The sequence below is a fragment of the Coregonus lavaretus genome (genome assembly GCF_964263955.1).
Source record: "Coregonus lavaretus genome assembly, chromosome: 29".
Classification (NCBI taxonomy): domain Eukaryota; kingdom Metazoa; phylum Chordata; class Actinopteri; order Salmoniformes; family Salmonidae; genus Coregonus; species Coregonus lavaretus.
This window is the reverse complement of record NC_140016.1, coordinates 18,403,350-18,426,903: the sequence shown is the minus strand read 5'-3', so window position 1 is coordinate 18,426,903 and position 23,554 is coordinate 18,403,350. Positions and strand designations below refer to the sequence as shown.

General features: G+C 44.1%; 1 pseudogene across 1 annotated transcript; it reads right to left on the bottom strand.

Annotated features, from left to right (window-relative positions):
- Positions 1 to 2,557: 2,557 nt before the first annotated feature.
- Positions 2,558 to 21,996, bottom strand: LOC311104667 (carnosine synthase 1-like; annotated as a pseudogene). The gene is made up of 8 exons: positions 21,647 to 21,996; positions 21,073 to 21,162; positions 10,995 to 11,443; positions 10,700 to 10,910; positions 10,409 to 10,494; positions 5,111 to 5,342; positions 4,538 to 4,815; positions 2,558 to 4,093 (listed from the first exon to the last, which is right to left on the bottom strand). The product of its transcript is annotated as a carnosine synthase 1-like (transcript).
- Between the last annotated feature and the right edge of the window lie 1,558 nt (positions 21,997 to 23,554).

Sequence of the window (23,554 nt, the reverse complement as noted above, 5' to 3'; positions counted from 1 at the left end):
TTTTTATTTGAATCCAAAGATGGAAGTTTGCTTAGTAGGTACTTGGGCTTAGTAGGTTCGCTTACCCTAATTATCCTAACCTGCTGCATAAATTATCCTAACCTGAAACGAAAAGTCAATTCTAACATAAATTGTATCCCATCTAGACAACCCTAGAATGGTCCCACCTGATCTCGCTTCCTCCCGCCTGCCTTCCATCTTTGAGGACATGTATTTCCATTGTTCGAGCGGTCACTCGACTATCTTGTCAATATAATATAAAGTCATTCTCCCCTGCAGCTTAGCTACTGAAGTCCTGATCAGGATTCGAGGTCTGTCAATGAGGAACTACAGGCTCATCTTTTGCCATAACCTGAAGCTGCCATAGATGACCATTCGATTCACTGCTAGTGAGTAGTGCTGAAGATAAGGTGAACTACTGGGTGTTTTAAGTGCTTAACAGTGAGTACTACAATAACAACACATAGCATCTGGCCATTTAGAACAAATGGCAAGCCACAACACACTGCTGTGGTTGAATAGAGGCTGCAGTCAGTCATTGATGTGTGAATGGGTCAGATCTGGATTTGTTTTCACAGCCTAATATGCCCCATGCTGACCTGCAGTAGAGTCCATCTTTAAGGAGGTCGTTGGCCTGGGTAGTGTGTGTTTGTTTAATAGTGCACAGATCATTGAAACCCGTCACTGTCATTGAAATATTATTTGGTTTTAATGATGTAATCTTGATAGGTTATTTTATTCTTGATTTTTCCTCTCCCACCTCCTTTTCGAGTAAAAGTCAGAAGTGTCTGCTACTACATTTTCCCAAATGTTACCTCAGAAATACATAAACAAACAATCAGAAACAGAAGACATGGGAAATCACCAACCTTTTGACCACTGTAACCCTTGTCTGGGGGGTTGTGAGGGATGGCCAGGATACGTATGGCATCTCAGTTTCACCCAGCTTACTGGGTCAGTCTGACACCAGACCCCAAATGCCACACCACAGACACTAACTGCCAAGGTGAGGTCTTGTTCCAGGGTCAACAGGTTTGCAATGGTGAAACTGCCTCAAATGATTTCCCATAAACAAAATAACGCACTTCGTTTCATGGGCTAAGCTGCCTCAAGGGAAACATTGGTGTGAATATGTGGTGTAATTAAATCCCCATTTCCAAACACTTTTAGTTAGTGAGTTATTTTTGGGGAAACAACCTTTTACCTCAACCTTTTAAATTAAGACATGAACTTTCACATGTATGGGAGTCAGCATTCCTAAATTCACATTTTCCCAAAAGTTCAAACGCACCGACCCCGCAGACATCTCTGGGCCAAAGAGTTAAATGGAGTTAAATGGTTCCGCGATCGCAACCCCTGTCCACCTGTTCCAGCTATTCCACTGCTCTCCTCAAACCCCCTTCCTCAAAATCTGCCGTCTTCCTCTGCTCTTCCTTCATATAAGTATTTAGCTAATGACACTCTGACCTACTGCATGTGTAATATAACTCCCCTCTCCCACCCGTTCCAACCCTGCACTGCTATGTGTTCACAGTGTGCAGGTTATTAATCAACTGCTGTGTTCACAGTGTGCAGGTTATTAATCAGCTGCTATGTGTTCACAGTGTGCAGGCTATTAATCAACTACTATGTGTTCAGTGTGCAGGTTATTAATCAACTGCTATGTGTTCACAGTGTGCATGTTATTAATCAACTGCTGTGTTCACAGTGTGCATGTTATTAATATTATATATTATATTATTATTATTATATTATATTAATCAACTGCTATGTGTTCACAGTGTGCATGTTATTAATCAACTGCTATGTGTTCAGTGTGCATGTTATTAATCAACTGCTATGTGTTCACAGTGTGCAGGCTTTTAATCAACTGCTATGTGGTCACAGTGTGCAGCCTACTACATTATGATGTAGTAAGGTAGACTGCTGATTCCACAAGTAACAGGGTTGGGGTCAATTTGAATTGAAGGCTGTCAATTCAGGAAGTAAACTGAAATTCCAATTCATTAATTGGACAAAGGGCCTCTATTTGTTTTATGACTTGTCAATAAACTGAAAAGTAGATGCTTTTCCAAAAGTTTTTCCATATTTGAATGTTAAATTCAAATCACTTCCTGAACCCTGGTAGATAGATAGACACCCATTTCCTATTCTACCCAATCACTGATGAAGATACCTTTTCAAAACTTGTATTTTATTCCTGAGATGGTCCCCAAAATATAAGTGCTATAAATGGAAAGGTTCTGCTACCTGAATGAATAGTCCCTGAAATTGCAATTTTGAGATAACATATAATGTTTTGATAGTAGAGGAGTGTTTTTTCATCCTGTGATGTACCTTTTAAGCTAACTAAACTAACCCCTGCACACAGCACACCTGTGCTAAACATGGGTTCTATTCAGAAGGGTCCAATGTTATGAACAAACATTCAGGCAGGATTATAATAGATATAATTCTGCAGAGTAAGGAATCGTTTCAGCTCTTTGTATTATTTTGATCTGTGATTAAAATGTAAATGTGTCACCCTCCTGAACAAACCCTGCTTCTGAGTTCCTGTCTAGTTGAAATGGGACAGGAAGTACCCCAGGTCGTAGCGTGGAGGACAGTGCAGGCCCAGCCCTTGGCAGAGGGCGAGGAGGCGCTGGCGAGCGTTGGCGGCATTGTGGGCGTCTCTCACCCCAACATTACAGAAGGGCTCCTCGTACTCCCCAGAGATCAGTTCATCCTCCTCCGCCAGCTCGTTCAGCCACAACGCCCCCTCCTTGTGGAGCCCTCTCAGGCGCTCAGGGCTGGCTGTGGTCCTCAGGGCCTGGAGGTGCCGTGACACCACCACCATCACCCCAGCAAAGTGGCCTCTGGCTGGGAGGGCTGTGGCCGAGGGCAGGCAGGGACGCACCCCACAGGACACCATGAAGGCAGCCATCAGGAGGTCCACGCCGTATAGCTGGCGGATCCAGTCACACAGGTAGAAGCCGCCCATGCGGGCGTTGATCTCGATGAGCCTCGGGCCCACTTCTGTCATCTTCAGCTCCACGTTGAACACGCCGTCTCGCAGGCCACAGCCCAGGCATGCGTGGTGCGCCGCGCGGATCAGCTGAGCACGCTTGTCCGGCGCAAGCCCTGATGGCATCTGGGCGGCCGTCTCAGTGAAGGCCGGTGTGCGCGTGGGGCCGTTGTCGGATACGAAGGCGCCCTCCAGTCTTCCCTCGAACAGGACCACGTCCACGTCGTGCTCGGTGCCTCCCACGTACTCCATGAGGATCATGGCGTTGCCCCAGCCCAGGCCGATGCCGGGGTAGTCTGTCTCCTCCCGGAGGTCCCCTCCGATCCTCTCAAAGTGTGCCAGACTTTCCTCCAGAGAGCCCACCTTCCTCACGCCCACCGCCCCCGCGCCATACTCCAGCTTCATCACCGCTGGGAACCTCACCACCCCCACACTGGCTGCCTTCTCCAGATCTAGGGTGCTCTCCACGTGGATACAGGGAACAGCATAGGAGGAAGGGGAAGGAGAGAGGAGAGGAGCGGAGGGACGGAAAGTGCCAAAGGAATGTGAGGAGGAAGAGGAGGGTGAGGTGGATGAAGAGGTAGAGGCGGTAGTGTCGGGTTTGCCCATTGCCTCATTGAAGAGATCCCCCCTGTCAAAATCGGCCATAGCTCTCATGCTATCTCCTTCCATGTTGACCATGCCGTTGACCATGCCGTTCTGCTGTCTACCTCTCCTCTCATCTTCTCTAAACTCAACCAGGCTATCCGGCTGACCGGAGGGCTGCTCAACACTGATCAGGTTAGTCCCAGTAGATTTCAGTAGGCCCAGGAGGTGCCTGTGGGTGCGGCTCTTCTCCTTTGCGATGCGGATGGCCTCGGGGGGAGGGCCCCTGAGCCTCAGCCTATCACAGACCAGCGATGTCAGCACCACGCATTCGTCCCAGAAGCACACGCAGCCGTCAGGGCGGAGGCTGGAGGACAATAGCCAATCACAGATGCGGGAGCAGTGCTGGTCATCACGGCGATGGTCGGGGAGGTCTGGCAGGGAGAGGAAGTGGTCGACCAACTGGGAGGCAAAGTGGGCAGGGTCACTGTCCACCAGCAGGATCTGATTGGAGGGGAGAAAGTTATTGAGTTCAATTCGTACATTAGCATAACTAGCTAACCAGTAACCATTAATGTGTAATTTAATCAGACTTTGCAGTGCAGTAAAATGCACTTCTAAAATAGCTGAAAAGTCTATGTTGGGCGATCTACTATTCACTTTCACTGTCTACACTCTTAGAAAAAAAGGTGCTATCTAGAACCTTAAAAGGTTCTTCAACTGTCCCCATAGGAAAACCCTTTGAAGAACACTTTTTGGTTGCAGGTAAGAACCTTTTTGGTTCCAGGTAGAATACTTTTGTTCTACATAGAACCCAAAAGTGTTCTACCTGGAACCAAAAATGGTTCTCTTATGGGGACAGCTGAAGAACCCTTTTGGAAAAAAAAATTCTAAGAGTGTAGTTATTCCACATTTATCCATATAGTTATTCCCCATGTAGACATTCACCTTGAGTTTGTACTGTTTGGCTGCTTTCCAGATGAACTTCTTACTGTGTCCTCCAGCTCCCACCACCAGCACAGTTTTCCCTTGCATCAGGTAGTACTGGGAGCGGGTGAGGGGGGTGAGGAGGAGGGTGCCCCTACTCCACCCCTCTATCCCACTGTCACATCCCTCCATCCCCATCCCTCGCTCTTGGAAGGAGGAGTGGAGACATAGGGAGGGGTGGAGGCCCAAAATAACAGGCCTGATGATGGAGCCATCCATGGTGAAAAGGAGGTCCACGCCTAGGAGAGAGGGAGTAGAAAGGAGGTAGAAAGAGATAGAGATATGGAGTGGTAGAGAGGGAGATAGATAGACAAATAGAGAGATATGGAGAGGGAGAAGAAGGGTCAGATAGTAGCTCAGTGAGACATAGTGTTGACAGAGGGTGAGACTTATGATGGCATAAGTATACCTATGCTTTCAGAGGCTTCAACAGTAATCTGCAGTAATCTTTATCAAATCATATATCAACTCAGACAGCTTCATGCTGCCTTAGAGGAAAACATGGGCAGTGAGCCAACACACACAAACACACACCTATCATGTCGGTCTGGGCACCCGCTCCACCGCGTTGTTCTGCGGACATGCTTGACTCTGTTTCCATGACAACACAGAGGCAGGACAGGGCGGTATCCAGTGCTAGGCGACAGAAAGATTTTGCCATGGTAGGGTCAGTGAAACCGCACTCTAATAGGGTGGTCTCCAAAGACTGAGAGAGGGAGTGGCTGTGAGAGAGAGGGTCGTTGGACAAACCCACTCTACACACCAACTGATGGAGGGGAAGAGAGAGAGAGAGAGAGAGAGAGAGAGAGAGAGAGAGAGAGAGAGAGAGAGAGAGAGAGAGAGAGAGAGAGAGAGAGAGAGAGAGAGAGAGAGAGAGAGAGAGAGGGGGAGTAGATGAAGATAGAAGAGAAGTTAGATATAAGGTCATAACAGTTCAGTTCAAGTATTTAGCCTATTACATGAATTTGTCTCGCATTCCTGAGTTAAAGACAACCTCTTAGACGTTAAGTCCCCTATTTAGGGGACTTTGAGTGGTTCTGGACCGGTTCCAACTGATATTTTGGTGTACAGAGCTCTCTGTGAACGTCGCAGGGTCCAATTCCTTATAGTGCCAGTAAGCCCCATCTGTCTGCTTTCCGCTACCACTCTGACTTGAAGTGTCAGGTTGGCTTGAAGTGTCAGACCTGACTTGAAGTGTCAGGTTGGCTTGAAGTGTCAGACCTGACTTGAAGTTTCAGGTTTCATACATTTGCATTGGGAGTGACGTGTCACATTTTCTGGCCTATCTAGACAAACTATCGATTTCCTCTGCCTCTGAGCGACGGAGGCCAGCCAAGGAGATGACATATTGAAGGGGACAGTCTAGCGAATCCAACCGCTGTAGTTTAATCTCACTGTAGAATTGAAACACGACCACTTTCTCTTGGCTGAAGTTGTAACGAGTCTGCAGACATTCGAATGGTGTCTGTGCGTCGCTCAGAGGACGCTTGGCAGAAAATGCTCCGTCATCAGTTATATGAAATGGGGCCAAATTTGTACTGTCACTAAATAGGATCATATTTATTTTACAGTTATATGAAAGGTGAAATCTTATAGTAAGTCATCAATAATTTGGTTGTTACTATATTTAGAAAGCATTTCAGTCATTTCAAGCCCTATTCCCCCACTTTCGATGTATAGGACATTTTTTTAAATAAATCGTATATTTTCATAATATTTGTACTATATACAATACACCTCAACTATTTATAACTATTTTTTACCAGAAAACTAGGCATCATTACTCATTATTGTTTATGATTATCTCATAAAAAAGTATTACTTTTGGGTATGTCTATTGAAATCTACATTTTGCCATAACGTTCAAGAGGAGACATCAACATTTTACAGAGCTATATACAATATACACTGAGTGTACAAAACATTAACAATACCTTCCTAATATTGAGTTGCACCCCCCCCCCCCCCCCCCCCCTTTTTGCCCTCAGAACAGCCTCAATTCGTCAGGTGTCTAAAGCGTTCCACAGGGATGCTGGCCCATGTTGACTCCAATGCATCCCACAGTTGTGTTAAGTTGGCTAGATGTCTGTTGGGTGCTGGACCATTCTTGATACACAAGGAAAACTGTTGAGCGTGAAAAACCCAGCAGCGTTGCAGTTCTTGAGACAAACCGGTGCGCCTGGCACCTACTACCATGCCCCGTTGAAAGGCACTTAAATCTTTTGTCTTGACCAATCACCCTCTGAATAGCACACATACACAATCCATGTCTCAAATCTCTCAAGGCTTAAAAATCCTTCTTTAACCTGTCTCCCCTTCATCTACACAGATTGAAGTGGATTTAACAAGTGACATTAATAAGAGATCATAGCTTTCACCTGGATTTACCTGGTCAGTCTGTGTCATGGAAAGAGCAGGTGTCCTTAATGTTTTGTATACTCAACTATACAGTGCATTCGGAAAGTATTCAGACCCCTTGACTTTTTCCACATTTTGTTACGTTACAGCCTTATTCTAAAATTGATTAAATCGTTTTTTCCCTCACACAATATCCCATATTGACAAAACCAAAACAAGTTTTATAAATTGTAGCAAATGTATAAAAAATTAAAACCTGAAAATATACAGTGGGGAAAAAAAGTATTTAGTCAGCCACCAATTGTGCAAGTTCTCCCACTTAAAAAGATGAGAGAGGCCTGTCATTTTCATCATAGGTACACGTCAACTAAGACAGACAAATTGAGAAAAAAAAATCCAGAAAATCACATTGTAGGATTTTTAATGAATTTATTTGCAAATTATGGTGGAAAATAAGTATTTGGTCACCTACAAACAAGCAAGATTTCTGGCTCTCACAGACCTGTAACTTCTTCTTTAAGAGGCTCCTCTGTCCTCCACTCATTACCTGTATTAATGGCACCTGTTTGAACTTGTTATCAGTATAAAAGACACCTGTCCACAACCTCAAACAGTCACACTCCAAACTCCACTATGGTCAAGACCAAAGAGCTGTCAAAGGACACCAGAAACAAAATTGTAGACCTGCACCAGGCTGGGAAGACTGAATCTGCAATAGGTAAGCAGCTTGGTTTGAAGAAATCAACTGTGGGAGCAATTATTAGGAAATGGAAGACATACAAGACCACTGATAATCTCCCTCGATCTGGGGCTCCACGCAAGATCTCACCCCGTGGGGTCAAAATGATCACAAGAACGGTGAGCAAAAATCCCAGAACCACACGGGGGGACCTAGTGAATGACCTGCAGAGAGCTGGGACCAAAGTAACAAAGCCTACCATCAGTAACACACTACTCCGCCAGGGACTCAAATCCTGCATTGCCAGACGTGTCCCCCTGCTTAAGCCAGTACATGTCCAGGCCCGTCTGAAGTTTGCTAGAGTGCATTTGGATGATCCAGAAGAGGATTGGGAGAATGTCATATGGTCAGATGAAACCAAAATATAACTTTTTGGTAAAAACTCTACTCATCGTGTTTGGAGGACAAAGAATGCTGAGTTGCATCCAAAGAACACCATACCTACTGTGAAGCATGGGGGTGGAAACTTCATGCTTTGGGGCTGTTTTTCTGCAAAGGGACCAGGACGACTGATCCGTGTAAAGGAAAGAATGAATGGGGCCATGTATCGTGAGATTTTGAGTGAAAACCTCCTTCCATCAGCAAGGGCATTGAAGATGAAACGTGGCTGGGTCTTTTAGCATGACAATGATCCCAAACACACCTCCCGGGCAACGAAGGAGTGGCTTCGTAAGAAGCATTTCAAGGTCCTGGAGTGGCCTAGCCAGTCTCCAGATCTCAACCCCATAGAAAATCTTTGGAGGGAGTTGAAAGTCCGTGTTGCCCAGCAACAGCCCCAAAACATCACTGCTCTAGAGGAGATCTGCATGGAGGAATGGGCCAAAATACCAGCAACAGTGTGTGAAAACCTTGTGAAGACTTACAGAAAACGTTTGACCTGTGTCATTGCCAACAAGGGGTATTTAACAAAGTATTGAGAATCTTTTGTTATTGACCAAATACTTATTATCCACCATAATTTGCAAATAAATTCATAAAAAATCCTACAATGTGATTTTCTGGAATTTCTTTTCTCATTTTGTCTGTCATAGTTGACATGTACCTATGATGAAAATTACAGGCCTCTCTCATCTTTTTAAGTGGGAGAACTTGCACAATTGGTGGCTGACTAAATACTTTTTTCCCCCACTGTACATTTACATAACTATTCAGACCCTTTACTCAGTACTTTGTTGAAGCACCTTTGGCAGCGATTACAGCTTTGTGTCTTCTTGGGTATGACGCTACAAGCTTGGCAAATCTGTATTTGGGGAGTTTCTTACATTCTCCTCTGCAGATCCTCTCATGCTCTGTCAGGTTGGCTGGGGAGCATCGCTGCACAGCTATTTTCAGGTCTCTCCAGAGATGTTCGATCGGGTTCAAGTCCGGGCTCTGGCTGGGCCACTCAAGGAAATTCAGAGACTTGTCCCGAAGCCACTCCTGCGTTGTCTTGGCTGTGTGGTTAGGGTCATTGTCCTGTTGGAAGGTAAACCTTCGCCCCAGTCTGAGGTCCTGAGCACTCTGGAGCAGGTTTTCATCAAGGATCTCTCTGTACTTTGCGCCATTCATCTTTCCCTCGATCCTGACTAGTCTCCCAGTCCCTGCCACTGAAAAACATCCCCACACCATGATGCTGCCACCCCAATGCTTCATGGTGCCTGGTTTCCTCCAGACGTGACGCTTGGCATTCAGGCCAAAGAGTTCAATCTTGGTTTCATCAGACCACAGAATCTTGTTTCTTATGGTCTGAGATTCATTTTGGAGCATTTTGGCAAACTCCAAGCGGGCTGTCATGTGCCTTTTACTGAGGATTGGCTTCCGTCTGGCCACTCTAAAATAAAGGCCTGATTGGTGGAGTGCTGCAGAGATGGTTGTCCTTCTGGAAGGTTCTCCCATCTCCACAGAGGAACTCTGGAGCTCTGTCAGAGTGACCATTAGGTTCTTGGTCACTTCCCTGACAAAGGCCCTTTTCCCTCGATTGCTCAGTTTGGCTGGGCGGCCAGTTCTAGGAAGAGTCTTTGTGGTTCCAAACTTCTTCCATTTAAGAATGATGGAGGCCACTGTGTTCTTGGGGATCTTCAATGCTGCAGAAATGTTTTGGTACCCTTCCCCAGATCTGTGCCTCGACACAATCCTGTCTCAGAACTCTACGGGCAATTCTTTCGACCTCATGGTTTGGTTTTTGCGCTGACATGCACTGTCAACTGTGGGACCTTATATAGACAGGTGTGTGCCTTTCCAAATTATGTTCAATCAATTGAATTTACCCCAGATGGACTCCAATCAAGTTGTAGAAACATCTCAAGGATGATCAATGGAAACAGGATGCACCTGAGCTCAATTTCGAGTCTCATAGCAAAGGGTCTGAATACTTATGTAAATAAGGTATTTCTGTTTTTTATTTGTAATAAATTTGCAAACATTTCTAAAAATCTGTTTTTTCGGTTTGTCATTATGGGGTATTGTGTGTAGATTGATGAGGATTTTCATTTTATCCATTTTAAAATAAGGCTGTAACGTAACAAAATGTGGAAAAAGGGAAGGGGTCTGAATACTTTCCGAATGCACTGTACGTTTACAGTATCGAGGGTCAATGCAAAGACATGATAAACACAACGCAAAGACAAGGGCAGCAAAGTCAAGGGTCAAACAGCTGCTGCTAGTCATACAACAACGTTTTCATGATGCACATAGTCAACATTTCAATTCTCTCTCCTACCTCGTTCTCTTTTGTTCTCTCTCTCTCTTACTCTCACCTTGTAGAGGAGAGGCAGGTCCAGAGGTGAGCGAGTTACTATGGCACACAGTCTGAAGGACAGGTCTGTAACCTGAGGCCTGCAGTCTGACAGACACACAGGCACACAACAACTACCTCATTACAACTGAGAGTGGGAGGACCATCTATAGTAATGGTCGTAGTACATTACATTGAAAGTAGTTAGAGAGTCTTTACAAGTTCAATGTCATATGAACACCACATACAAATAAGCATGAAACAAGGTCCTCAAACCTCAAACTACATTCATAATCCCGACTAAAGCCCTCACCATTGTACTGTTCCCAGGTGCGGTCCTCTACCCGTGGCCCAGGCTTCAGTGGGGAGCAGTAGGCCTCCAGCAGCACTGCCTCTCCAGGGAGGAGCTGGGGCAGGAGATAACTCACCTTGGCCCAGACCTCATCCCTGCTGTTCCTGGACAGGTAGACAGGGGGTGAGGTTGCCTCGCCCACGAACCTCCCCCCACTGCACCTGAGCACCACCTAGGCACAGAGAGAAAGGAAAGCTTGAGAATTTGTGTACTTTTACATAAAGGCTGACTGAATTCTCTAAAAAACAGGACATACCCTCTCTGATCCCCTCATATTCTCAGACTCCAGGAAAGAGTCCACCTTGTTTCGAACAGAGTTCATCCCTTCCTCCGCCCCCATTTCTAGGTGCACCACCTCCACCCCTCCTGTCCTGCCCTCCTCCAGCCCCATCTGCCCCGGGGGAAAAAGAAGGGCCAGGGTCGGGGGGCAGTGGATCTTGGCCTTCTGCAGCAGAACCCTGGTGGTCAGAACATTCCCCCAGAACCGACCCAGTGCTCCAGAACCTCCGCTTGGGCAGTCTGTCTCTCGGGTCATTTCCTCCTCAGCCCACGGGTCACATGACAGGAAGTAGGTGACCCTGCGAGGGGGGTTGAAGTTGGATAGGAAAGTGCGCCCTCCCAGGTCAAAGGTGACAGCCTTGTGGACCAGGAGGGAGGAGGAGGAGCGAGAGAGCCAAGACGGACAGAGACACAGGAGAGCATCTCCTAAAGGGAGGAAGAGAGGGAGGGGTGGGGTAGAGAGAGAGAAGGAGGGAGGGACAGAAGGAGCAGGTGATGGGGGAAGTGAGGTAGAGAGAAATTGGATGGGGGTAAGAGAGTATTTGGCATAGGGCCGATGTACCTAGAAAACTGGAGATTGGAAATATGATTGACATATTTCCATAGAAAAAGGTCAAAAGTCATAGAGACGATCGTGTCACATGTAAACCAAACTATTTTTTTACCACTTGGTCCCACTTCAACGTTGGAGTAAAGTGTTTTAATCTGTTATTAGTCATAACAGAGGGACAAAGCGGGCGGGAGAATAACTATTTATCATACCTGGGATAACTATAGTTTTAACTATATTTTGTAGAAAGTACATCTTTTTTGGGGGAACAAACAGTTACTTTGGAGGTGCCTACAATCGTATAATTGTTTTGGCTATCTAGAACCTAAAAGGGTTCTTCGGCTGTCTCCATAGGATAACCCTTTGATGAACCCTTTTTGGTTCCAGGTAAAACCCTTTTGAGTTCCATGTAGAACCCTTTGCACAGAGGGTGTTCTACTGAAAACAAAAAGGGTTCTCCTATGGGGACAGACAAAGAACCCTTTTGGAACCCTTTTTTCTTTAGTGTACAACTATTTGAATACAGATCCCAAAAAATGACTACTTCTTAAAACGATTTGAATACAGATCTCAGAAAGTGATAATCACAAAGTTACTACACATGTATAAGAACTTGATGTTAAGTGTTACTGTATAACCTTATGTCACTCATTATGAAAATATATTTGTTAGTCATTTTGAAGCTGCAGAAGTGGTCTACTCTAATGTTGAGGTGATACCATGTCACCGGGCCGCCAGTTGGGGAACCATGCTATAGGCTATATTAAGATTAATATCTGAGAGCCCTCAAAACCATGTGCTAATGATCATATATTTAGACTAATTCAACTAACTGTTGTAGTTTTTGGTTCTTTGTCAAATATTTGGCAGCCATCAAATGTATTTATATATATTTTTCAAATAACTTGCATATATTCAAATACCTTCAAATATTATTTGTTTTTCTGAGAGGTATTCAAATTACTTTCAAATATTATTTGTTTTTCTGAGACCTGTATTTTAATATCACAGAAAATATTTGCCTTTTAGTTGAAACTATATTTGACAACCTCAGTATTTTCAAATAAACTACAAATAAACACATACTGTAACTACAAAATGCAACTATTTTCTGCCCATGTCTGCTATTTATGTATAAATAGAGTCAAGGAGGGGAGTGACATTCTCATTAAATGTCAACCTGCACTAGTTATCTTTCCCCTCAACCTGATGGCCATCAGGCTACAATTTGAGCTATTACTATTAGACTCAGAGCTTTTCTCTCTAGAGGGCGATTATGTTATTTGATAATGACACTAATGAATCCCATAAAAGGATTGCCGTTCCAATATATACACTACATGACCAAAAGTATGTGGACACCTGCTCGTCGAACGTCTCATTCCAAAATCATGGGCATTAATATGGAGTTGGTCCCCCCTTTGCTGCTATAACAGCCTCCACTCTTCTGGGAAGGCTTTCCACTAGATTTACATTTGATTTACATTAGATGTTGGAACATTGCTGCGGGGACAAGAGCATTAGTGAGGTCGGGCACTGATGTTGGGCGATTAGGCCTGGCTCGCAGTCAGCGTTCCAATTCATCTCAAAGTTGTTCGATGGGGTTGGCCAATCAAGTTCTTCCACACTGATCTTGACAAATCATTTCTGTATATTCTCGCTTTGTGCACAGGGGCATTGTCATGCTGAAACAGGAAAGGGCCTTCCCAAAACTGTTGCCACAAAGTTGGAAGCACAGAATCGTCTAGAATGTCATTGTATGCTGTAGCATTAAGATTTCCCTTCACTGGAACTAAGAAGCCTGAACCATGAAAAACAGCCCCAGACCATTATTCCTCTTCCACCCATCTTTACAGTTGGCACTCTGCATTGGGGCAGGTAGCGTTCTCCTGGCATCCACCAAACCCAGATTTGTCAGTCGGACTGCCAGATGGTGAAGCGTGATTCATCACTCCAGAGAACACGTTTCCACTGCTCCAGTGTCTAATGGCGGTGAGCTTTACACCACTCCAACCAACGCTTGTCATTGCGCATGTTGATCTTAAGGTTTTGTGCGGCTGCTCGGCCATGGAAACCCATTTCATGAAGCTCCCGACGAACAGTTATTATGCTGACATTGCTTTCCAGTGCAGTTTGGAACTCGGTAGTGAGTCTTGCAACCGAGGACAGACGATTTTTACGCGCTACATGCTTCAGCACTCGGCGGTCCCTACCACTTCGCAGCTGAGCTGTTGTTGCTCCTAGACGTTTCCACTTCACAATAACAGCACTTACAGTTGACCGGGGAAGCTCAAGCAGGGCAGAAATTTGACGAACTGACTTGTTGGAAAGGTGGCATCCTATGACGGTGGCACGTTGAAAGTCACTGAGCTCTTCAGTAAGGCCATTCTACTGCCAATGTTTGTCTACGGAGATTGCATGGCTATGTGCTCGATTTTATACATCTCTCAGCAACGGGTGTGGCTGAAATAGCTGAATCTACTAATTTGAATGGGTGTCCACATACTTTTTTATATCTAGTGTGTTTTAATGGTGCTCTGGCAAGGCAAAGTTTTTAGGTCCATAGATGGTTAAGAAAACTATGTACAATCTAACGCCATTCTGTTAGGCACTAAGGGACACTTGGAAGACCTCTTGGAAGACCTCTTGGAAAACACTTTTGCACATACTTTGAAGGGTAAAGTTCTATGTTTTGGCAGATGCTCTAGCCAAACAGGCTTTTACATTGATTTACTGTCAGACTGATACCGGTAAGCACGTACTGGTACTGGTTGGTACAAAGTACCAATAAAGTGGAATGATTACAGGATTCATACCCCCAAAAACTGTGACCACATTTTTTACTTTGTTTAGTCATTTTGACAGATGGAATTTCATGACTTTTCCATGACTTTGAATCAAATTTCCATGACCAGCAATTGGCGACGTCTCTACGTACACTACCGTTCAAAAGTTTGGGGTCACCTAGAAATGTCCTTGTTTTCGAAAGAAAAGCAATTTCTTTGTCCATTAAAATAACATCAAATTGATCAGAAATACAGTGTAGACATTGTTAATGTTGTAAATGGCTATTGAAGCTGCAAACTGCCATTTTGTTAATGGAATATCTACATAGGCGTACAGAGGCCCATTATCAGCAACCATCAGTCCTGTGTTCCAATGGCACGTTGTGTTTGCTAATCCAAGTTTATCATTTTAAAAGGCTAATTGATCATTAGAAAACCATTTTGCAATTATGTTAGCACAGCTGAAAACTGTTGTGCTGATTAAAGAAGCAATAAAACTGGCCTTCTTGAGACTAGTTGAGTGTCTGGAGCTTCCGCAATTGTGGGTTCGATTACAGGCTCAAAATGGCCAGAAACAAATAACTTTCTCCTGAAACTTGTCAGTCTATTCTTGTTCTGAGAAATGAAGGCTATTCCCTGCGAGAAATTGCCAAGAAACTGAAGATCTCGTACAACGCTGTGTACTACTCCCTTCACAGAACAGCGCAAACTGTCTCTAACCAGAATAGAAAGAGGAGTGGGAGGCCCCGGTGCACAACTGAGCAAGAGGACAAATACATTAGAGTGTCTAGTTTGAGAAACAGACGCCTCACAGGTCCTCAACTGGCAGCTTCATTAAATAGTACCCACAAAACACCAGTCTCAACGTCAACAGCGAAGAGGCGACTCCGGGATGCTGACCTTCAAGGCAGAGTTGCAAAGAAAAATACATATCTCAGACATATCTCAGATATATATATATATATATAAAAAAAAGATTAAGATGGGCAGTCTGAGATATGGCTTTTTCTTTGCAACTCTGCCTCCTGTAGCTCAGTTAGTAGAGCATGGCGCTTGCAATGCCAGGGTTGTGGGTTCGAGGCCCACGGGAGGCCAGTATGAAAAATGTATGCTCTCACTAACTGTAAATCGCTCTGGATAAGAGTGTCTGCTAAAATGACAAAATAAAATAAAAAATATATATATATGTATATATTTTCAGTCAGGTTTTAGAAAGACATACTCCACTGATTCATGTCTACTTTAGTTCACTGATTTCATCAGGAAAGAGATTGATGAGGGAAATCTCTGTGGAATGGTACTGCTTGACCTACAGAAGGCCTTTGATACAGTTAACCACTGTCTCCTAATCTCCAAACTGGATGCACTGGGATTAAGCAGTATCCCTCTAGGCTGGGTAAAGTCATATTTATCAGGTAGGGAGCAAGTAGTAGAGATTAATGATTCACTGTCTCAGGCAAAACCAATGAGTTGTGGCGTTCCACAGGGGAGTGTGCTTGGGCCTCTACTTTTTTTTTTACTGTATATTAACGATATGAAAGATGCTTGTTCTTGCCGTCTATTCCTTTATGCGGATGACTCTACACATCTGGTGTCTCACAAAAGTAAAACTATTTTGGAGAGCATACTTAGCACAGAGCTTACTAACATTCGCAAATGGCTTGGAGATAATAAGCTATCTCTGCACAGGTAAAACTGAGGCAATTCTTTTGAGTTGGTCCTCTGAAATCAGAGTGGAGTTAGGGGGTGAGGTGCTGACTACAAAAACCTCTGTTAGCTACCTGGGATGCGTCCTTGATGGAAGCTTGGGAGGTGTGAGCATGGCCACTAAAGTGCTAGGGAAGGTTAATGCCAGCACTAAGTTTTTGGCTAGAAAGTCCAAGCTGCTGGATAAGGACTCCTGAAAGTGCTAGCCATTGCCCTCATTCAATACCATTTTGACTATGTTAGTACTTCCTGGTTTGGGGGCTTATCTAAGCTTCTGAAGGGGAAGCTCCAGATAGCCCAGAATAAGCTGATCAGGGTAGTATTGAAGGTGAGTCCACATACTCAAATAGGCAGGAGCTGCTTTCAGGAACTCAACTGGCTGCCTGTTGAGGCTAGGGTGTCCCAGATTAGACTGGCTTTGGTTTACAGGAGTATCTATGGTTCTGCAGATATCTAACTGATTACTTTCCCCGTGTTAGGGATGCACACAATGACAGCCCCAGATCAGGTGTTGCTAATGTGTACTTACACAGGTTCAGGAGTAATGCTGGGAATGGTACTTTCTTGTATACTGGAGCCTCAGAGTGGATTGAGTTGCCTCTGACCATAAAAACGACATCCTCTCTGGGCAGCTTTAAAAATGAAGTAAAAAACTGTTTGATGTCTTCTGTGCCCATATGAATGACCCCTATGATGTAACTGCAATGATGAGATACAGTGGGGAAAAAAAGTATTTAGTCAGCCACCAATTGTGCAAGTTCTCCCACTTAAAAAGATGAGAGAGGCCTGTAATTTTCATCATAGGTACACGTCAACTATGACAGACAAATTGAGAAAAAAAATTCCAGAAAATCACATTGTAGGATTTTTAAAGAATTTATTTGCAAATTATGGTGGAAAATAAGAATCTGGTCACCTACAAAAAAGCAAGATTTCTGGCTCTCACAGACCTGTAACTTCTTATTTAAGAGGCTCCTCTGTCCTCCACTCGTTACCTGTATTAATGGCACCTGTTTGAACTTGTTATCAGGATAAAAGACACCTGTCCACAACCTCAAACAGTCACACTCCAAACTCCACTATGGCCAAGACCAAAGAGCTGTCAAAGGACACCAGAAACAAAATTGTAGACCTGCACCAGGCTGGGAAGACTGAATCTGCAATAGGTAAGCAGCTTGGTTTGAAGAAATCAACTGTGGGAGCAATTATTAGGAAATGGAAGACATACAAGACGAAGAAGGATGAGTACAACCCCAAGAACACCATCCCAACTGTGAAGCATGGAGGTGGAAACATCATTCTTTGGGGATGCTTTTCTGCAAAGGGGACAGGACGACTGCACCGTATTGAGGAGAGGATGGATGGGGCCATGTATCGCGAGATCTTGGCCAACAACCTCCTTCCCTCAGTAAGAGCATTGAAGATGGGTCGTGGCTGGGTCTTCCAGCATGACAACGACCCAAAACACACAGCCAGGGCAACTAAGGAGTGGCTCCGTAAGAAGCATCTCAAGGTCCTGGAGTGGCCTAGCCAGTCTCCAGACCTGAACCCAATAGAAAATCTTTGGAGGGAGCTGAAAGTCTGTATTGCCCAGCGACAGCCCCAAAACCTGAAGGATCTAGAGAAGGTCTGTATGGAGGAGTGGGCCAAAATCCCTGCTGCAGAGTGTGCAAACCTGGTCAAGACCTACAGGAAAAATATGATCTCTGTAATTACAAACAAAGGTTTCTGTACCAAATATTAAGTTCTGCTTTTCTGATGTATCAAATACTTATGTCATGCAATAAAATGCAAATTAATTACTTAAAAATCATACAATGTGATTTTCTGGATTTTTGTCTAGATTCCGTCTCTCACAGTTGAAGTGTAACTATGATAAAAATGACAGACCTCTACATGCTTTGTAAGTAGGAAAACCTGCAAAATCGGCAGTGTATCAAATACTTGTTCTCCCCACTGTACAGTGGGGAAAAAAAGTATTTAGTCAGCCACCAATTGTGCAAGTTCTCCCACTTAAAAAGACGAGGGAGGCCTGTAATTTTCATCATAGGTACACGTCAACTATGACAGACAAATTGAGAAAAAAATATCCAGAAAATCACATTGTAGGATTTTTAATGAATTTATTTGCAAATTATGGTGGAAAATAAGTATTTGGTCACCTACAAACAAGCAAGATTTCTGGCTCTCACAGACCTGTAACTTCTTCTTTAAGAGGCTCCTCTGTCCTCCACTCGTTACCTGTATTAATGGCACCTGTTTGAACTTGTTATCAGTATAAAATACACCTGTCCACAACCTCAAACAGTCACACTCCAAACTCCACTATGGCCAAGACCAAAGAGCTGACAAAATTGTAGACCTGCAACAGGCTGGGAAGACTGAATCTGCAATAGGTAAACAGCTTGGTTTGAAGAAATCAACTGTGGGAGCAATTATTAGGAAATGGAAGACATACAAGACCACTGATAATCTCCCTCGATCTGGGGCTCCACGCAAGATCTCACCCTGTGGGGTCAAAATGATCACAAGAACGGTGAGCAAAAATCCCAGAACCACACAGGGGGACCTAGTGAATGACCTGCAGAGAGCTGGGACCAAAGTAACAAAGCCTACCATCAGTAACACACGACGCCGCCAGGGACTCAAATCCTGCAGTGCCAGACATGTCCCCCTGCTTAAGCCAGTACATGTCCAGGCCCGTCTGAAGTTTGCTAGAGTGCATTTGGTTGATCCAGAAGAGGATTGGGAGAATGTCATATGGTCAGATGAAACCAAAATATAACTTTTTGGTAAAAACTCAACTCGTCGTGTTTGGAGGACAAAGAATGCTGAGTTGCATCCAAAGAACACCATACCTACTGTGAAGCATGGGGGTGGAAACATCATGCTTTGGGGCTGTTTTTCTGCAAAGGGACCAGGACGACTGATCCGTGTAAAGGAAAGAATGAATGGGGCCATGTATCGTGAGATTTTGAGTGAAACCTCCTTCCATCAGCAAGGGCATTGAAGATGAAACGTGGCTGGGTCTTTCAGCATGACAATGATCCCAAACACACCGCCCGGGCAACGAAGGAGTGGCTTCGTAAGAAGTTATTTCAAGGTCCTGGAGTGGCCTAGCCAGTCTCCAGATCTCAACCCCATAGAAAATCTTTGGAGGGAGTTGAAAGTCTGTGTTGCCCAGCGACAGCCCCAAAACATTACTGCTCTAGAGGAGATCTGCATGGAGGAATGGGCCAAAATACCAGCAACAGTGTGTGAAAACCTTTTGAAGACTTACAGAAAACGTTTGACTTGTGTCATTGCCAACAAAGGGTAAATAACAAAGTATTGAGAAACTTTTGTTATTGACCAAATACTTATTTTCCACCATAATTTGCAAATAAATTCATTAAAAATCCTACAATGTGATTTTCTGGATTTTCTTTTCTAATTTTGTCTCTCATAGTTGACGTGTACCTATGATGAAAATTACAGGCCTCTCTCATCTTTTTAAGTGGGAGAACTTGCACAATTGGTGGCTGACTAAATACTTTTTTCCCCCACTGTATATGTTCTTCTTCTTTGTTTTTTGTTTTATTATCTCTTTGTCACATACTGTGTTCAACCGTTTTCGATCTTGCTTAGCCATCTTGTTTCAAGAGGACCACAATGGAAATATGTCCCAGACTTTATTGTGTGTTATCCTTGATGATTTTACTCATGTGCATGTATGGCTTTTACAAGTTTTATGTGTGCTTGTTTTTTTTAAATGGTTGAATTATTAAACTAAACTAAAAAGAGATCAATGAAGCCCACTAGCAGTTGCCCAGGCTACTTTGCAGGCTGACTAGCATCTATTGATGTTTCAATGTCCCATACATTGGATGCCCAAATCAACTGGAAGTATCTATAAAACAAGTTGAAGCCACTTAATCCAAAAGAAAGGCTATATCTAATATTTTTTCCTAAAATTACTTTTCACGATTCACATGATTTGATTCACCGCGATTGAACAGAATCCCAACTAATACAATGGCGAAATGAACCGTTAGTTTCGTAAAAAATAATAGTTTCATCTAATCATACAAATTGTTCAAAAAAGTAAATCAACTTTGTATGGCCTTATTCGCGAGTGTCAGTAGAACAGGCGAAGAAAAAAGAATCAACATGCCACACAGGTGCTAGAAACCGCAACAAAAAAAATGCTAGAAGCTATACTACACTATACAGTAGACAGTGCTGTCATTTTGGCACTGAATGGTGATTTCTAGCGTTTTTTACCGTTATTTTTGTTGTTGTTGATATTTTATTAACTTTCAGAATTGATCAAAGGGCCTGTCTAAATTAATAAAATGGAACGGATCTGGCCGCTGGGCCGCCAGTTGAATAGTCCTGTGCTAGTGTCATATTCCGATCCTGGCTGATATGGTGATTATTATGTGATTGATAAAATATTTTTTTAAACTGTTCCTAAATAAATTACATTAACAGAAATTATTAAATTAATTTCCATGACTTTCCCTAAACTTTTCACATTTGATCATTTCCCAAAACTTTTCCAGGCCTGTGTCAAGCCCTGACTTATGGGACTCTAGTATGTTGAGTCAGGGTGTGGAGTTCTATGTGGTATTTTCTATGTTCTCATTCTAGGTTGTGTATTTCTATGTTTGGCCGGGTGTGATTCCCAATCAGAGGCAGCTGTCGCTCGTTGTCTCTGATTGGGGATCATACTGAAGTAGCCTATTGGCAATCAGTTGTTGTGGGTTCTTGTTCCGTGTGTAGGCTTGGTTTGTGTTTAGCCTGAGGACTTCACGTTACGTTGGTTTGTTGTTTTGTTCGTGTGTTTATCGTTGAAATAAACATGTATGCATTTCACGCTGCGCCTTGGTCTGACCCGTCCTTAAACGAGCGTGACAGCCTGGAATCCACAATTGTAAAAATCTAGGTATTTTCCAGGATTTTCATGAAAGTACGAACCCTGGTGTACATATCTGTTGTGTTTTCTGTCTGGGTGTGTTCTGCTACCATACCTGGGCTCCGTTGGCCTGCCTCCAACAGCAGAGAGAGGTAGGGGAGGGGGGATCCCAAAACGCAGACACACATCTCAGAGTGACTCATACCTGGAAGAGAACACAGTAGAACAGCCAATAGTGGCATGGTCAAATTCCCCATGCATCAGTGCTGCAGCCTTTCATGAAATAGAAAGTAGTTAGGTCCAAAAACAACCATATAGGGGTCTGCAGACACTAAATAGGTAGGGGCTAGGGGAAGGGGCTAGATGTTGTTTTTTGGACCGTGCAAGAGTCAACGGAAACACACCTTGACACACCTGTTCACCTGCTAACCCAGTGACATATAGTACTAAACTCACTTGGTCTGGGTAACTGTGCAGGTTAAGATCCAGTGATAGGTTCACCTGGCCTGTAGGCTTAACTCTGGTTCAAGGGTTCAGAGAGTCGCAGGTAGAAATGTAAGGTGATAGAGCAGCCATGATTCCAATATCATAGGGATTGTAATAAACAGGGAGGTGTCTTTCTAGCCTGGTACACTTCTATCTGCCACATCCTGGATGTTTCAGCCTGGTGATCGTAGCTCGGGTCTCACCCTGTGGCAGTTCCTGTGTTTCAGGTAGGTCGATCTCCCTCAGAGCCTCCTGCAGGGTCTGGAACAGCGCCACCTCCTGGCTTGAGGACCGTGCCCTCGGTCCCCCAGTAGCACAGCCCCCTGGAGAGGAGGGGAGGCTGGGGACAACGGTGCTGGGGAGAGAGCTGAGAGAGAGCTGTGGGGGATAGGTGTGAGATGGACAGTGTGTGTGTGTGTGTGTGTGTGTGTGTGTGTGTGTGTGTGTGTGTGTGTGTGTGTGTGTGTGTGTGTGTGCGCACGCGCGCGTGTGTGTGTGTGCGAGAGAGCGATAATAATATAATAGGATTAATGAGAAAATAATATAAAGTTGAGAGAAGGAGACAGAGAAAGAAAACGTGTCATCAAAGGGATTGTATTATAATCTATACATTTATACTATATCTACAAATAATGAATAGTCTATAAACTAGGGATGGGAATTGCCAGGGACCTCACGATACGATATTATTACGGTACTTAGGTGTCGATACAATATGTCTTGTGATTCTAACTATTCTATATGTATTGCAATTCGATACTGTGATTTTATTGCGATTTCATGTTCCAAACATATTGGTCACTATATGTCTGCTGCAGAGAGACAAGAGAGATCATGAGAAAATGAGTTCTGATCAGTCATGGAAATAAAAGTGCTAAAAACATGTTGGCTCACTATTTAAAAAAGTATTGATATGCACTGAACAAAAATATAAATGCAGCAATTTCAAAGATTTTACTGAGTTACAGTTCATATAAGGAAATCAGTAAAATTGAATAAATTAATTAGGCCTTAATCTATGGATTTCACATGACTGGGAATACAGATATGAAGATACCTTAAAAAAAGGTAAGGGCATTGATCAGAAAACCAGAAGCATCTGGTGTGACCACCATTTGCCTCATGCAGCTCGACACATCTCCTTCGCATAGAGTTGATCAGGCTGTTGATTGTGGCCTGTGGAATGTTGTCCCCCTCCTTTTCAATGGCTGTGCAAAGTTGCTGGATATTGGTGGGAACTGGAACACGCTGTTGTACACGTCAATCCAGGGCATCCCAAACATGCTCAATGGGTGACATGTCTGGTGAGTATGCAGGCCAACATTTTCAGCTTCCAGGAATTGTGTACAGATGCTTGCGACATGGGGCCATGCATTATCACGCTGAAACATGAGGTGATGGCGGCGGATGAATGGCACGACAATGGGCCTCAGGATCTCATCACGGTATATCTGTGCGTTCAAATTGCCATTGATAAAATACAACTGTGTTCGTTGTCCGTAGCGTATGCCTGCCCATACCATAACCCCACCGCCACCATGGGGCACTCTGTTCACAACGTTGACATCAGCAAACCGCTTGCCCACATGACCCCGGTGAGGACAATGAGCACGCAGATGAGCTTCCCTGAGACGGTTTCTGACAGTTTGTGAAGAAATTCTTCAGTTGTGCAAACCTGGTCTGCCATCTGCCCAGTGCAGTTGAAACTGGGATTCAACCATGAACCAGCGTTTAAGTGGCCATTGAAGGTAAGCATTTGCACACTGAAGTCGATTATGACGCCGAACTGCAGTCAGGTCAAGACCCCGGTGAGGACAATGAGCACGCAGATGAGCTTCCCTGAGACGGTTTCTGACAGTTTGTGAAGAAATTCTTCAGTTGTGCAAACCTGGTCTCAGACGATCCCGCAGGTGAAGAAGCCGGATGTGGAGGTCCTGGGCTGGCGTGATTACACGTGGTCTGCAGTTGTGACGCCGGTTGGACATACTGCCAAATTCTCTAAAACAACGTTGGAGGCGGCTTATGGTAGAGAAATGAACATTAACTTATCTGGCAACAGCTCTGGTGGACATTCCTGCAGTCAGCATGCCAATTGCACTCTCCCTTAAAAC